General features: G+C 46.8%; 1 protein-coding gene across 3 annotated transcripts in view; it reads left to right on the forward strand.

The window, feature by feature from the left end:
* Nucleotides 1-599: 599 nt before the first annotated feature.
* DAG1 (dystroglycan 1) overlaps nt 600-15,288 on the forward strand; it is a 125,128-nt gene continuing 110,439 nt past the window's right edge. Inside the window, exon 1 of one of the 3 annotated variants that reach the window (XM_050960082.1) lies at nt 600-685. The gene's annotated coding sequence lies outside the window, so the exon portion shown is untranslated. Of the gene's footprint in view, nt 783-15,288 lie in introns of all 3 variants that reach the window. The other 2 variants (XM_050960084.1, XM_050960083.1) reach the window with 2 other exon arrangements.

A 15,288-nucleotide genomic window follows, 5' to 3' on the forward strand; every position in this document is an offset into this window, starting at 1 on the left:
CTACCGCCGCACTGAGCCCATTACTCCACACATCAGTGGGGGGGTGCATTGGCTCCTCCATCGCATAGACCCCATCTCCCCTTGTGGCCCCTCCTGCACACTGAGCCCTTCACCCCACACATTCCAGGTGGGTCTGGCCTCTTCCCTGCAGTAAGCCCGTTATCCCACAGGTCGTGTGGTGGTCTGGCCCCTCCACCGCATTGATCACATTGCCCCACACGTTGCAGGGGGGTCTGGCGCCTCCTCCGTACTGACCCCATCACATCGCAGCGGGGAGGGATCAGTGTGCTCCCTGGGTTTTCCGTTTGGGGTGGTGCGGGGGGGCTCGGGTTTGGTGTGTGCCCAGGAGGCAGGCGGGCCTCGGTACGGCGGGGTTACGGAGGCGGTGGTGGGCGTGGACTGTGGCTGTGATGGGGGAGGGGCCGGCGGTGGGCGTGTCACCCCGGTCGGGTAGAGCGATGGATGGGGCCGGGAGCGGGTTCCCGCGGGTTGGGCGGGGCCTGTGAGGTGGGGCCGCACATTGGGCGGGGCCGGGGGCGTATCTCGTCGTAGGGCTGGGCGGTTGGGCGCCCGGCGGGCGGACGCGGCTTGGCTGCTATGCGGTTGGATCTAGTGCCGCGCTGTGATTGGATGTGGCGCGCTCGTTCCGTCGGTTGCTAGGTTCCGTGCGCGGCCCCTCCCCTAGGTACGTGCTTGCGGGAGGTCGCGTTCGCTCGGGTTGGTGCCGGTGGTGCCCGGTCCCCGGCAGGGAGCGGCCTTCTCCGCGTCCGCCTGCCGCTCTGGTGAGGGTTCCGCGCGTGCCGGGCCTGAGGCGAGGAGGTGGCTCGGACATTTGTGGCGGGGCCTGCAGCTGCAGTGAAGGGCTGGGCCCGGTGGGGTGGCTGGGGCTGTGCTCCCCCGGGGCGCGGATGTCGGGCTCCGGGGGGGGATGGCTGGGGCTGTGCTCGCCCTGTCTCGTGGGGTGTGTCTGGGGTTCCTGGGGAGCTGGCTGGGCCTGTGCTCGCCCCGGGGGTGGGGGCTTGCTCTTCCCCGTTTCGGCTCTGGGCGGGGGTTGGGCCGTACACGCCAGGGGATAGTGCTCTCCGCCTCCCTCGCCAGTGGGGTGTTATCGTTAGCGCTATGCCTTGTAGTGGGGGGATTAACACTTGCGAGGGCAGTCACCTGAACGGGAGGGCTCAGGATTGGTGGTGGGGGATTCTATCCCTCTTCCCTGGCTCCTAGCAGATACTCCTGCACATTCTGTCTCGTCTGAAGCAGGATTAGGGTCCCAAGTGTCTCCTACATTCCCATCCTCTCCCATCTTATGTCCCTGTCGCTTAGGGGGCAGCCCACGTTGAGTTACCCTGCACATGCCCTCTTTTTGAGTGAGTCCAGGCATAAAATTCACCCTTTTGTACTTAACTTGAAGTGCCTTGGCTGCATTTGGCTTGAGTGACTGGGCTCTGAGGTCACCTCTGCATTTGGATACCCTGGAGATGGGCGTGGTAGACATACTTAGTGGTCTTATTTGGTATTGAGCTGGAAATCCCATTTTCCAGTTCTTGTGACAAGTTATCATGCTCTTGTTTGCAGTTGTTACCCCCTTGTCCTTCTAGTGGTGTGTTGTAGTTAGGGTTGGAAGGATTAGTTTTTTTACTGGTGTGTCTGCAAACATTGATTTCACCATGCATGCCAAAATATTTCCCTCAATAGTAGGTGAAATTAAGAAAAATGCTGCTTGAGAATTTATTAGAGTTTTCTTTATGGATATTTGCTTTGTGTTCTGACTCATGATGTTAACAATTTGTGTCGTAACTGTTATAAAACTTCTTGAATCTCAGCATCTCCTGTCATTAAATAATTATTGTCTATCCCACCATAATTTCCTGAAACTTAACATTTAAATGAATAAAATTTGAAAAAAAAATCTTAAAAGTAAACATTTAATTATCAAAATTATAAAAAATAAGAATTGAATTCTGCCAACGCTGATTGTAGTGTGGCAGGGCCCTACGGTTTGTACACAGTCCGCTATGCTTACTGTTCTCTGGTTTGGTTGTGACTATGGCAAGGTTTCTCTATAGGGACAATAGATATAGTTCTTCTCATCATGTTTGTAGAATCACATAGTCCTGTTCACACTAACAAATGCTGTTAGAATCTGTCTACTCCTGATTAAGGTAGAGCTGTGCTAGTGCAACTCGGCGAGTAGGGTGGTTGGCTCCTAACCTAGTAGTTTTCTCAAGGGTTGACATCTTTATTTCTGTCTGGGGACACATTGTCCAATGCCATGTTCTGGTTAGTGGTGTTACACTTGTACTCCAGTGCCCACTGGTGCCTAGCTGAGAGCTACTAACTGAGAGGAGAAGCTTCCCACCCCTACCCTATCCCTTGTTACAAGGCTTCTCTTGATGTTTATAAACTGAGAGAGGAAGAGAGTCCTGGCCCTCCAGCCCCAAAGTAGATCTTGCCCTCTTCCTGGTTATTCTTCATGGAAGATTTTGTTGTATGAACCTGTCCAAAATTGGTTTGTAAGAAGGTTTTTACTTGTCAGTTGCTGAGCCACAGATTGTATTAATAATAAGTTGCTGTAGGGTGTGTGGTGGCAGCAGATGTTCTTGAGGACTTGAAAGGACTGAAAGCCAAATACTGTGTCTTACAGTACAAGGCTATTGCTCCTGTATCTAACTGAGCGCAGGAAAGTCTACCCCATCACAGATCGAGTTCTCCAAGAAAACCTTTAGCACTCCACAAGGGTCTCCTCGTAGATCAGTCCAGAGATATGTTTATGGCCCTGTGGTGATCTAAATAGCCAGCTTTGTTAGCCTAGCACAGGGGTGGGCAAACTTTTTTAGGCCGAGGGCCACATCTGAGTGGGGAAATTGTGTGCAGGAGGGAGTGTGGAGTGTGGGAGGGGTTGTGGTGTGCAGGAAGGGGCTCAGGGCAAGGCATTGGGGCAGAGAAGGGGTGTGGGGTGTAGGAGGGGGCTCAGAGAAGGGGTGCAGACTGGGAGGGGGCTCAGGGCAGGGGTATGGGGTGCAGCAGGGGGTTGGGGTGCAGGAGGGGAGCTGGGTGTATGAGGGGGCTCAGGGCAGGGAATTGAGGGGTGGGGTACAGGTAGGTTGGGCTCCGGCCTGGTGCCGCTTACCGAAAGCAGCTCCAGGGTGGCAGTGGTGTGCACCGGGGCCAGGGCAGATTCCCTGCATGCCTGCCCTGGCCCATGCCTTGCTGCTCCAGGAAGTGCTGTGGCCCCTGGGGGGGAAGGGCTCTGCGTGTGCTGTCCTTGCCGTGCCTCCAGATACCTCCCCTGAATCTCCCATTGGCCGCTGTTCCCCATTCCTGGCCAATGGGAGCTGACAGAGAAGTGCCTGGAGGCAAGGGCAATGCATGGAGCCTTCTGCCCCCCCCCCTCCCGGGGGCCACAAGAAAGTGGTGCTGGCCGCCTCTGAGAGCAGCGCAGTGCCTGTGACACCAAGGAGGGGAATCCCGTGGGCCGGATCCAAGCCCTAATGGTGCTTAGCATCACCCTTCCTGAGTCACTTACCACTATTGCCAGGTCCAAACATCCTAGTACTCCTTGCAGACTGTATTTGCTTCTGGACTCTTTGCCTCAAACTTTAAAATGCACTTCCATTCTGAAAAGTAAAAGCAGCAAAGAATCCTGTGGCACCTTATAGACTAACAGACTTTTGGAGCATGAGCTTTCGTGGATGAATACCCACTTCGTCAGATGCATGAGGGTATTCAACCACAAAAGCTCATGCTCCAAAACGTCTGTTAGGCTATAAGGTGCCACAGGATTCTTTGCTGCTTTTACAGATCCAAACTAACACGGCTACCCCTCTGACACTATTCTGAAAAGTGACTCTACAGAAGTCATTGTTTTGTGTGTGAGATAAAAAGGGTTTATTGGACAAGAAAAGACTCCCTGCAAACTTGCCTCCCCCAAGGCTCTGAGAATTAAGCCAAGTTCTTTCCATGTTGTGCATGACTAGTAATCAAGGCTCTGCAAACTGTATTAAACCCTTTGTCTTCATTGGGTTGGCACAGATGTAACTGATTGGATCTTAGTAAACAATTCTGTTGCACAAGAAGGAATAGATTCCAATGTTCTCTTTAGGTGTGCTGGCTCATCAGAAGTAAAGAGCAATAAAACTAATACCTAGTCAGCAAAGTCTAAATCTGTAGCCCCTAAAGCTAATCTCTAGACCCTTCAAATCAGCAGACCTGACTCTGGTGGTGTATGTGCATGGGGCAATTGTGGCTCAAGGAGGTGCTATTTCTGTGTAGTTTCTTTTCAGAATAGCACTGCTCTTTCGGAATTGGCCTAAGGCAGATAGCAGAATTCTGTGTAAATGAGTAGTGATTACCCTGAGCTTTGCTGCCAATGACCTCCTGCTGGTGGTCCAGGGAGGAAGAATGTGGAGGAAGCCAGTGTTGCTACTGGGAAGAGTGTGACCTCTGGACAGTAGTATGCTCCCTAGATACTGGCTGAACAGTGTCCTTGGATTGTAGCGGTGAGAACTGGTGCTGACAGACATTTCCTCTCCTTAAAGCATGACAGAACCCCTTTTTCTATGGTAAATACCAAGCACTTATCTAGTTCACCTCAACCCTTCCTGGCAAGAGGCCCTGCTTCTTCTCCGGTGCCCCCTGTGTAATATGGCCTCCAGTGCTTCTTGCCCCAGACATGCTGCTGCTCTTGTTTATATTTTTAGTTTATATATCGTGCTATTTTTGAAAAGTTTTAGTTTGATGTATTCCTTCCCGCCTCCAGGGCCCTCAGTTTAATAGTCTCTAACTGTAGGTTTCTTTGCAAAGTGTCTCCTGCTCCTTCTATTGCAAGCATGCTAAACCACTTATTCGTTCTTCCTGATGCTTGTCATTGCACTCTCCTATCCTAAATATAGGGTAGTGTGCCAGTCCAAAAAAAAAAAAAAAAAAAAAGCCTGATAGTAAGATAAAGTGTTTGGAGTGCCACTACTTAGAGAAATAATCAGCAAAGCTACCTTACTGGGTTTTGGATTTTACTTTTTCTTGGTGCAGGAATTTGCCCTTAGATTCCTGTAAGTGTCTGAACTACTCTTGCATTAGAGAGAAATTTTGTGCGGGAGCATGTCAGTTTGAAAAATGCACATCTCTCCGATAATCAGTGTATAAATGTTTGTAATAAATTCTTGGTAACAGCATTGGACTCACTGTTGAGCTGGAAAAACATGTGCCAGTGGGATGATACATCAGCATTTCTGCTCTAAATTTTGTGGTATAGATTTTGTATGGAATTTTTGAAATGTTGGCACTTAATTGGCCCAAGAAATGGCCTGCTTTCATTGCAGATTAAGCCCATTACTTCTTGTCCTACTGTCAGTGGACATGGAGAACAATTGATCTCTGTCTTGTTTGTAACACCCTTAACATATTTGAAGACTTATCCGGTCCCCTTCAGTCACCTTTTCTTAAGACTAAACATGCCCGTTTTTTAAACTTTTCCTCATAGGTCAAGTGTTTAAACCTTTTATCATTTTTTTTGCTCTCTGGACTCTCTCCAGTTTGTCCACATCTTCCTAAAGTATAGCATCCAGAATTTGACACAGTACTCCAGCTGAGGCCTCACCACTGCCAAGTAGGGTGGGGCAATTACCTCCAGCATCTTACATGATATTGCTGTTAATACACCCAAGAATATCAGCTTTTTTTTGTGACTACATCATATTGTTGACTCATTTAATTTGTGATCCCCTGTACCATCAGATCCATTTCAGCAGCACTACCACCTAGCCAGTTATTTCCCATTTTGTAGTTGAGCATTTGATTTTTCCTTCCTATGTGTAGAATTTTGCACTTGTCTTTATTTAATTTCATCTTGTTGATTTCAGACCAATTCTCTAATATGTCAAGGTCATTTTGATGTCTAATGCTGTTCTCCAAAGTGTTTGCAGCCCTTCCCAGTTTAGTATAATGCATGAATTTTATGACCATTATCCAAGGTATTAGTGAAAATATTGAACATTACTGGATCCAGGACTAACCCCTGCAGGACCCCGCTAGGGACATCCTTCCAGTCTGATAGCAAACCATTAATAACTACTATTTGACTAGCAAACAATCCTGTGGCACCTTATAGACTAACAGACATTTTGGAGCATGAGCTTTCGTGGGTGAATACCCACTTCCTCAGATGCATCTGAGGAAGTGGGTATTCACCCACAAAAGCTCATGCTCCAAAACATCTGTTAGTCTATACGGTGCCACAGGATTGTTTGCTGCTTTTACAGATCCAGACTAACACAGCTACCCCTCTGATACTTGATACTATTTGACTCTGGTTCTTCAGCCACTTTGCGCGCCCACCTTGTAGTATGTTCATCTAGAGCGCATTTCCTTAGTTTGCTTATGAGAATGTCATATGACACTATCAAAAGCTTTACTAAAATCAAGATACATCATATCTACTGTTTCCCCTTCTGTCCGGTAGGCCAGAAACCTTTCAAAGAAGGAAATTAGGTTGGTTTGGCATTATTTGTTCTTGATAAATCCATGCTGGTTATTCTTTATAACCTTATTATCTCCCGGTTGCTTATAAATTGATTGTTTAATGATTTGTTCCAATATGTTTCCAAATACTGAAGTCAGGCTGACTGGTTTATAGTTCCTCTTTTTAATGACAGGTACTATGTTTGCCCTTCTCCAGTCCTCTGAGACATCACCTGTTGTCCATGAGTTTTTGAAGATAATTTGTAACAATTCCAATATTGCTTCAGCTAGTTCCTTAAGCACCTTACAATGAATTCAGTCAGACCCGGCTGACTTGAATACAGCTAACTTATCTCAATGTTCTTTAACCTGTTGTTTTGAGTTGGCTTCAGTCCCTCTTGTTACTATTAGTTGTGCTAAGTGTCAGGTCACCATTAACCTTTTTATTGAAGACTGAAGCGAGATAGGCATTGAACACCTCAGCCTTCTTGATATAGTCATTTATTAGCTTTCCTTCCCTGCTAAGCAGAGGACCTACACTTTCCATAATCTTTCTCTTGCTTCTGATGTGTTTAAAGAACCTCTTATTGCCTTTTATGTTCCTTGCTAGGTGTAACTTTGTGCCTTAGCTTTTCTGATTTTGTCCCTACATGCTCGTGCTATTCTTTCGTACTCCTCTGTAGATTTTATCCATGTTTCTACTTTTTCTAGGATTCCTTTTTGATTTTTCAGGTCATTAAAAAGCTCCTGATGAAACCCTATTGGCCTCTTACTATCTTTCCTTTGCATTAGGATAGTTTGATGTTGTGTTTTTAACAGTGTCTCTTTGAGAAACTGCGAGCTCTCCTGAACAGCTTTATCCCTTAGATTTTCTTCCTATGGGACTTTACCTACCAGTTCTCTGGGTTTGTAAATTTGCTTTTTTTTTACATTTTTTTTGAAGTACAGTGTCTTTATTTTACAGCTTTCACTTCTTTAGAATCATGAAATCTCGAAAAATCTATCATTCATGATTACTTCATCCAAATTGTCTTAACACTTTCAGAATCACAACCCATTCCTCTGGAATCACGTCTAAAATGGCTATACCTCTGGTTATTTCCCCCCATTTTCTGATACAGAGTTATTCCCAGTACATTACGAACTTGTTGGAAGCTTTGTTTTGCCATATTTCTTTTTCAACAGATGGTAGCGAGTCCCCCTTTACTACCAGGTCTTGTGTTTTGGTTATTTCTGTTCTGGAAATGCCTCATCCTCCACCTCTTTTTGATTGGATTGTTTATAGGAGACCTTCCATGACATCATCTCTGTTTTTTTTCCCCCTTTATCTTTATCTAGGGACTGTCAACTGTCTGCCTCTCATCTCCTTCTGGACCTCAGAACAAGTGTGTGTATATACTTGAGATATAGTGTAATACTGCTTCCCTTTTTACCCTGCCTATCCTTAATGAACAAGTTACACCTCTCTATACCAATGTTCCAATGATGAGATTTATCCCATGAAGTCTGTGTTGCCAGTTAAGTTGTAATTTAGCGTATGTACTTATGTCCTGTTTTTATGTACAGGCAGCTAAGATGCTGAGCAGATTGCCCCACTGATTTTCCTCTTGTTGCTACGATGACCCAATTGTAATTTTCCATGTGTCTCCCCCTCCCCCCAACATGTAGCCCTTTGTTAAAGTTGTGTTTTTGTGCTTACCTGTGGGCTTCTGTCACATGCCCCATTTGAACCTAGTTTAAAGCCCTCCTAACTAGGTTGGTGAGTTGGTGTGCAAAGATGCTCTTTTCTTTCTTTGGGCTTGGCTACACTCAAAACTTCAAAGTGCTGCTGCGGGAGCGCTGCCGTGGCAGCGCTTTGAAGTGTGAGTGTGGTCGCAGCGCCAGCGCTGGGAGAGAGCTCTCCCAGCGCTGCATGTACTCCACCTCCTCATGGGGATTAGCTTGCAGCCCTGGGAGCCGTGCTCCCAGCGCTGCGGCATTGTTTACACTGGCGCTTTACAGCGCTGTATCTTGCAGCACTCGGGGGTGTTTTTTTCACACCCCTGAGCCAGGAAGTTGCAGTGCTGTAAAGCGCCAGTGTAACCAAGGCCTTAGTCAGGTGGACCCTGTGACATTGCACTCCATATGCTTCAGAAAAGTATGCTTGGAATGTGAATATAATGTAACTGTAATACGCTTTATGCAAAAGGTCTCTTGTAAGGTATCATTACAAGGCTTATAATCTGAATGTGTTCATCCTATTTTTATGTATGTGTCATTCTTGTATCTAAAACTAGAAATATAATGTTAACTCTGAAGACCTGTTGTAATTATGCAAAGTGTGAGCTTGGAATCTTGATGGCTCCCATTAACTAGGACAATTAGTTGTGAATGGCTCTGTTTACTCACAAACCTTCCTGGGTATGTGCAGGCCAATCCTGAAAGAATGGAGAATGAGGTCTTACAGTGACATGATCATGTCACCTGGTACTGGAATCTATCTTAAACCTGGTGCTTTTCCATTTAGAAGGAGGGCTGGGGACCCAGAGACACAAAAGATTCCCACCTTATGCCAAAGATATAAAAGGGGATGGAACAGAACAAGCGGGGTCCCAGTCATGTGAAATCCCCTGCTTTTCACCTAAGATGCATGCTGGAATTAAAAAGAACTGTACCAGGGAAAGGATTGGGCCCAGACTAAAAAGGAGTCTAGTCTGTGAAAGAAGCTTATGGGAGGGTGAGATTTACCTGTTTTCAGTTTCTTAATATATTTGGTTTAGATTTGTGTGTTTTTGTTTTATTTTGATTGGTAACTTATTTTGTCCTGTAATCACTTAAAACCATTGAAATCCTACTTTTTATGCTGAATTAAATCACTTTTGTTGATTAGTAAACCCAGAGTAAGTGATTAATACCTGGATGAGCAAACAACTGTGCATATTTCTCTATCAGTGTTATAGAGGGCAGACAATTTGAGTTTTACTCTGTATAAGGCTTATACAGAGTAAAACAGATTTATTTGCGGTTTGGATCCCATTGCAATCTGGGTGTCTGGGTGCTGGAGATAGGTGACTTGCTGTGCTGTTTTTGGTTAAAGTCTGTACCTTCGGGGGCGTGGACCAGACCTGGCTCAACAAGGCAGGGTTCTGGAGTCCCAAGCTGGCAATGAAAAACGGGCTCAGAGGTAATTCCAGCACATCAGGTAACAATCCCAAGGGGGGGGGGTGTCTCTGTGACTGAACCAGTCACAGACCCTATCTCATCCTAGCATTCGCCCTTCCCAGAACAGCATCCCATGATTGAGGAAGCTAAAACCCTTCCATTGTGCCACTATCTGCTCGGCCATGTATTTGTCTCCAGGATGTAGGCGTCTATGCCTGGGCTGTTACCCTCAACCGGAAGGATGGACAAAAACACAACCTGTGCCCCCTTTCACCCTGGCTTCCAGAGCCCTGTAGTCATCTGGCAGAATCATTAGTGCTCCTGGGGATAAGTGGCATGGGGTAGACTTTCCTGCGCTCAGTTAGATACAGGAGCAATAGCCTTGTGAGGAATTTCTGGATTAACAGAATGAACTCCTCTAAGGGTGAATCTACACAGGAAAATGCAGGCCTGTAATTCTCCTGTGGTGGTGGTCCATCTGTGTATTAATGGTGGGGATGGCAGTGCAAACAGGGCTCAGGCACTCTTGACCCTAACAAAAGCTAGCATGAAACAGAGTTAGGCAGCATGATGGTAAAAATACTTGCACCCTGATCTACACTACAACTTATATTCTGTTCCTAAACTGTGCTTCATTATAGATGAGTGATTAATCTGAAATTTCAGAGTATGTTGTGGAATCTGTTCAGATTCCAGAGCTTTAAACTTCGTCTGCTTCCTAAAGCTTTCCACACTATCTGGTTTGTGCAATACAGGCTGCTTTGGTCTTGTGCTCTGATGCCAAATAGTAGTCCCTTGTTGAGTTCTGGGAACTCTGAATGACAGTGTGGAAGAACACAAATCTATGGGTAATCAGATTGACATAGCATATCCAAGGCCTTGAGATGCTGAAAGGGTAAGTTTTGCTTATGCTGGTTGCTCAGTGTGGAGAGCTTTGTGTATTACACATAGTTCATAAATTTCTTCATCATCCCTTAGACTGGGAAAAATAACAATTCCTTAAAGCTTGGATTCTAGGTAATAATTGGAGATATACCAATCTCCTAGAACTGGAAGGGACCTTGAAAGGTCATCGAGTCCAGCCCCCTGCCTTCAGTGGCAGGACCAGTTTTTGCCCCAGATCCCTAAGTGGCCCCCTCAAGGATTGAACTCACAACCCTAGGTTTAGCAGGCCAATGCTCAAATCACTGAGCTATCCCTTCCCTAGTTTCTGTGACAAAGGATAAGTTTCCAGCAAGCTACTTGTATGTTAATGCTCCTAACAACACTCAACTTCTCCTGTCTAGGTGTCTTATGACAGTAATGCTATTCTAATTCTATTCTGTAGCTCTCATATCTTTTCCTTGTGGGTTTGTGCTTTGGCTCAGATGAACTCTAGTTCTGATTTTATGGATCAAAATTCTAAACTGCTGATAGAAAATTCAGTAATATTGACTTAAAGTATAAAGAATCCCAGAATAAAACCTGAATGTTTGACCTGTAAGGCCTGGTCTACACTACAGGGTTAGGTTAAATTTAGCCGCATTAGGTCGATTTTAAAAATGAATGTGTTCACACAACCAACCCTGTTCTGTCGACCTAAAGGGCTCTTAAAATTGACCTCTGTACACCTTCCCGATGAGGGGAGTAGTGCTAAAATTGATTTTGCTGAGTTGAATTGGAGTAGTGCGGATGCAAATCGATGATATTGGCCTCCAGGAGCTATCCCAGAGTGCTCCATTGTGACTGCTCTGGACAGCACTTTGAACTCTGATGCACTAACCAGGTACACAGGAAAAGCCCCAGGAACTTTTGAATTTCATTTCCTGTTTGGTCAGCGTGGCGAACTCAGCAGCACAGGTGACCATGCAATCCCTTCAGAATCGTAGAGTGTAAAATGTTTCTATGTTTCCCCCATCATCTGCATCCCTGAGGTTATCACAAATTAGAAAGCGAAAAAAACACCCTCGCGATGACATGTTTTCTGAGCTCATGACGTCCTCCTGCACTGATAGGGCACAGCTTAATGCATGGAGGCATTCAGTGGCAGAGGCCAGGAAAGAAAGAAAGTGAGCTTGAAGAGCAGAGGCAGGATGTGATGCTGAGGCTAATGGAGGAGCAAATGGACATGGTCAAGCATCTGTTGGAGCTGCTGGAAAGCCAACAAGAGTAGACCCCCACTGTATCCACTGTATAACTGTCTACCCTCTTCCCCATGTTGCATAGCCTCCTCACCCAGATGCCCAAGAACACGGGGGAGGGAGGCAGGCTCCGGGCACCTGCCACTCCACTCCAGAGGATGGCCGAAGCAACAGAAAGCTGTCATTCAAACAGTATGATTTTTAGTATGGCTACAATAAGCAATGTGGCCTTGTCCTTCCCTCCTCCCCCACCCTACCTCGGCTATCTTGTCTGTTATCTCATTTTTTAAAATTAATGAAGAAAGAGTGCATGGTTTCAAAACAATAGTTACTTTATTTTGAAGGCGGGAGGGTGGCTGGCTTACAGGGAATTAAAATCAACAAAGGGGTTGGGTTTGCATCCAGGAGAAACACACACACAACTGTCACACAAAACCTTGGCCAGTCATGAAAACTGTTTTTTCAAAGCCTCTCTGATGCTCAGCATGCCTTGCTGTGCTCTTCTAATCGCCCTGGTGTCTGGTGCGAAATGATTGTCTGCCATTGCTTTCATGGAGGGAGGGGCAACTGACGACATGTACCCAAAACCACCCACAACAATGGTTTTGCCCCATCAGGCATTGGGAGCTTAATCCAGAATTCCAATGGGCAACGGAGACTGCAGGAACTGTGGGATAGCTACCCACAGTGCACCACTCCGTAATTTGATGCTAGCCATGGTAGTGAGGACGCATGCCGCTGACTTAATGCGCTTAGTGTGGACATACATAATCCACTGTATAAAACAGATTTCTAAAAATCAACTTCTATAAAATCGACCTAATTTCGTAGTGTAGACATACTCTAAGCCAGTGGTCCCCGACACGATGCCTGTGGGTGCCGTGGTGCCCTCCGGAAAATTTATGGATGCCCGCCTAGTGCCCAGCAGGGGAGAGAAGCTGTGGCCTTGCACCTGCTGGGGACAGAGTGCTGTGGGCTCCAGTGTTCTCTGTCCTCTGTCTCTCTCCAGCTTCTCTCTGGATTCATATATTATGTAATATTAAATATGATTTTCATATTTAATGTACAAATACAAAATAAGCCATGAAAAATTGTTGGCGCCCGCCACACTTCTGAAAACATGAATGTGCTACTGGCCACAAAAAAGTTGGGGACCACTGCTGTAAACCTTCACATTAGTGATGGAAGAAAAGCTTTCTTTGTTGGAATGTGTTGCGGTCTCATGTACCTAATGTTTTTTGCTGTATTTAAACCTGTAGGTTTATTGCATAATCATAAGTGACTCCTGATTTGCTAGTACACAGGCTGTATTAAATACTCTTTCCTTCTCAAGGAATTTGAAGACTCAGTCTCTGTTTCCTCTATGTGTGTCTTACTCGTGGTCACTTCAGTCAATCTGAGGCAGAGTCAAGAATCCAAACCTAATACCTTGTGCACAGTAGGAAGTTTTTGAGAAATTCCAAGTGATACTACACCAGTTCTGCTGCTGCATTAGGAGATGCAGTGTAAACGAGTTTCCTACAGCTGAAGATGGTTTTTACCATCATATCAGTTAAACCTTTTGAGGAGTGGGTCTAATTAACACATCATGTGTTAAAAATACCATAAGATGCTAGACACTTCACTGTGTTACCAAACACAGGTGCAGCTGAGCTCCTGGTAGTACTAATGGAAACTTTTCTAAAATTCTCTATGCTAGACCTGGTAGTCTGGGAAGAGGCCCAGCCCAACTTTATAGGTATCATCACACAAGTGGGTCTCTTTCCTCTGGAAAAAACCAATGAGTCCTTGTGGCACCTTAGAGACTAACAGATTTATTTGGGCATAAATTTTTGTGGGCTAGAACCCACTTCATCAGATGTATAAAGTAAAAAATACAGGAGCAGATGTAAATACATGAAAGGATGTGGGTGCTTTACCAAGTATTAGGTCAGTCTAGCACAGGGGTCTCAAACATGCAGCCTGTGGGGTTATTTTCTGCGGGGCCCCCCCTGCCCTCCTCCAGTGTTTAGAATCATAGAATATCAGGGTTGGAAGGCACCTCAGGAGGTCATCTAGTCCAGCCCCCTGCTCAAAGCAGGACCAATCCCCAGACAGATTTTTACCCCAGTTCCCTAAATGGCCCCCTCAAGGATTGAACTCACAACCCTGGGTTTAGCAGGCCAATACTCAAACCACTGAGCTATCACTCCCTCTCTCTCTTTGTTCTCTAACTCTTCTAGCTGTCTCTTGCAGAGGATGGGGCCCCAGCCATTAGTTGCCACATTAGAGTGTCAGGCCATCGTCTGGGCCCAGGGAGCTAGACAGCAGTCACACCTGCCCTCTAGGGGTCACTGCAACAACTACACACCTTTGTTCCACCACCTAGATATGTGTGCAACACATAGGGGAAACTGAGGTGCACACAGTATTCATGCAAAACATTAAGAAAATTCCCACTTCATCACACTAGTGCATTGAACTAAGAATCGGGAGACTTGAGTTCTAGTCACAGCTCTGTCACTTATCTGCTGCCTGACCATGGGCTAACAACTCTGTTTCAGTTTCCCCATCTGTGAAGTGAGAGCGACCTAGAGCGGCTCCAGCCCGACCTGCAGCGGGGGCAGGGCAGGCTCCCTGCCTGCCTGCTCTGTCCCCATGCTGCTCCAGGAAGCGGATGGAATCTGGGGAAGGAGGGGTGCAGGGATGTGTGTGGCTATTGCTTCAGGCACCGCCCCCAGCAGCTCCTATTGGCTGCGATTCCCCATCCCTGGCCAATGGGAGCTGCTGGGAGCAGCACCTGAAGCAACAGCCACACACTCCCCTGCGCCCCTCCTTCCCCAGGTTCTAGCCGCTTTCTGGAGCGAGCAGGGGCAGGGCGGGCAGGCAGGTAGGGAGCTTTCCCTGCCCTGGTGTGTGTTGGGCCGGAGCACACACCCCGAACCCATCCTGCAGCTGAACCCCCTGCACCTCTCATGCACCCCAACCCCCTGCCCTGAACCTTCTGCTGCACCCCTCTTGCACCCGATCCCCCTGCCCTGAGCCCCCTCCTGCACCGCACACCCCAACTCACTGCCCTGAGCCCCTGCCATACCCCACAGTCCTCCTGCACCCCCTGGGGGCAGGGAGGGGGCAGAGTTGGGGTGGGGATTTTGGGGAAAGGGTTGGAATGGGGGCAAGGAAAGGGTGGGAAGAGGCAGGGCAGGGGCAGGGCCTCGTGGAAGGGGTGGAGTGGGGGTGGGACCGAGGGCAGCAGCTGGGAGGTGTCACTAAATGTGGCCCTTGAGCCAATGTACTAGTTCTCATGTGTCCCTCATGGTCATTTGAGTTTGAGACCTCAGGTCTAACAAGATAAATCAATTAACAGCAGTATACCAAGGGAGGAAAAATACCTTTTGAAGTGGTAAGAGAGTGGCCTATTACAGACAGTTGACAAGAAGATGTGAGTAACAGTAGGGAGAAATTAGTATTGGGGAAATCAAGTTTAGGTTTTGTAATGACCCAACCACTCCCAGTCTTTATTCAGGCCCAATCTGATGGTATCTAGTTTGCAAATTAATTCCAATTCTGCAGCTTCACATTGGAGTCTCTTTTG

The sequence above is a fragment of the Gopherus flavomarginatus genome, chromosome 6 (genome assembly GCF_025201925.1).
Source record: "Gopherus flavomarginatus isolate rGopFla2 chromosome 6, rGopFla2.mat.asm, whole genome shotgun sequence".
Lineage (NCBI taxonomy): Eukaryota > Metazoa > Chordata > Testudines > Testudinidae > Gopherus > Gopherus flavomarginatus.